The following is a 2,005-nucleotide window of genomic DNA, read 5'->3' on the forward strand; positions in this document are numbered from 1 at the left end:
GACGACACCTGGGTTAAATTTAAAACTCAGGAAGTCTAACATTTTACTGACCACATCAGCTCTGTGGATAAATATATACAGTTCACAGGAGAAGATGTATAAAAAGGCAGGTTGGCTTTCTTGGACTGTGACATCTCAGTTACTGATAGAGGACATTTGCAAACTGAGGTGTACCTCAAACCCACACAGACCAGTATTTGTAGTTTGACTCCCATTACCCTTTGGAGCACAAGTTAGGAGTCATCAGGACTCAATACCACAGAGCAGACGGCATCCCCACTAACTCAGGAGACAGGCAGAAGGAGTAATCCCACACAAGACAGGCTCTAGAGCAATGTGGATATCCTAACTGGGCCTTCCAGAAAGCAGAGAAGAAACCCAAACAGGACTCCAGTCAGTCACCAGGTAAAAAGGAGGAACCCAGACCAGTGGTCATTCTATATGTTGCGGGAGTATCAGAGAAAATGAGACATTTATTTTCTAAACACAACGTCCCAGTGGCTTTTAAACCCCAAAATACATTACAGCAAAGACTGGTTCATCCCAAAGATCCAGTCCCCCGGCACAAACAGAGTAATATTGTGTATGCTGTTCAGTGTCAGGAGGGCTGTGATCAGTCTTACATTGGCAACACTAAACAACCACTGGCCAAAAGGATGGCCCACCACAGAAGATCAACATCATCAGGCCTGGACTCTGTGGTCTACACTCATCTCCAGACCAGTGGTCACTCTTTCAGGGATGAAGATGTTCACATCCTGGACAGAGAGGAATGATGGTTTGAGAGAGGAGTAAAGGAGGCCATCTTTGTGAAAAGAAATCATCCATCATTAAACAGGGGTGGAGGCCTCCATGTCAAACTGTCCCCCTCTTACAATGCTGTGATTGCTAGTATCACTCAGCCCCCTGTGAACAGCAAACAGCCATCAGTGTCCTAATGATCCATCGTTTGGCCGATGGTCCTTCTTGATCATATGAGCATATCATATATTTTTGGATGCCAGCAGCAAACTGGTTGATCTACTACGAGAAGGTGCTATTTATAAGACTGAGCAGAATACAACAACTCAGACTGAAGAATTCTTTCGGATGAAAGACGTAATGTTTCTTTTTTTAATCATTTGTTTGTTTGTTTTGTTTTTTGAACGTCCAGAGGACCAGACATAACTATTTTAGATTTTTCTACCTGGATTATTGAGCATGCTGTCTCTGTTATGGTTCGTCAAGATTCATAACTGGCTGTAACTACTGTACCCACCTTTGCACCCCGTATTCACTGGTTATCTGGTCATCATTAACTTCATGCAGACTCTCTCACTGATACATTTTCATCTTTAAATCACTTCTTGGTCTGTGGCCTTCATACATCTCCTCCTACAAGACACTACGCGAGTGCAGCTACAGCATGCATTCTCAGGATATTATTACATACAGTGTTCCCTCAGTGCTGACTGAACTTGGCAAAAGGGCCTTCTCCTACTCCGCCCCTGTATCCTGGAATACCTTGCAAAATGATCTGAAGCTCTCGACCTTGAAACAAGATGGCCGCGCTCAGAGCAGTTGCAGCTTCACAGGCTCCCGGTACCATCCCAGTTTTTAGAAGTTTTGATATTGACTCTGTGCCTGACTCTGCGCGATTTATGCGTGTGAACTATAGCCGAACCGAACTGATGAGAATAGGAGCGGATTTGCCACGAAATATAGCAGAAATCAGCAACAAACTCAAAGCTACGCTCGGCAGAATGCAGATCTTAAAGTCATCTACCTGGAAGCTGCAGCAGAGGCGTTCCAGCGGGCAGAAGAGGAAGCGCTGCTCCCGGCTTAAGAGGAGAGGATGCCGGGCGGGGGTTATGGTGAGGCTACGAGCTAACGCTAAAGCCAGTAAACTCCCCATGCCGTCTCTCTTTCTGTCGAATGTCCGCTCGTTGGACAACAGGGTGGATTTACTTCGTCTGAGAGCGGGCGCCTCAGAAGAGATGAAGAAGTGTGCAGTGCTTTGCCTCAC

This window comes from Nematolebias whitei, chromosome 9 (assembly GCF_014905685.2).
Source record: "Nematolebias whitei isolate Nwh7 chromosome 9, NemWhi1, whole genome shotgun sequence".
Classification (NCBI taxonomy): Eukaryota; Metazoa; Chordata; class Actinopteri; order Cyprinodontiformes; family Rivulidae; genus Nematolebias; species Nematolebias whitei.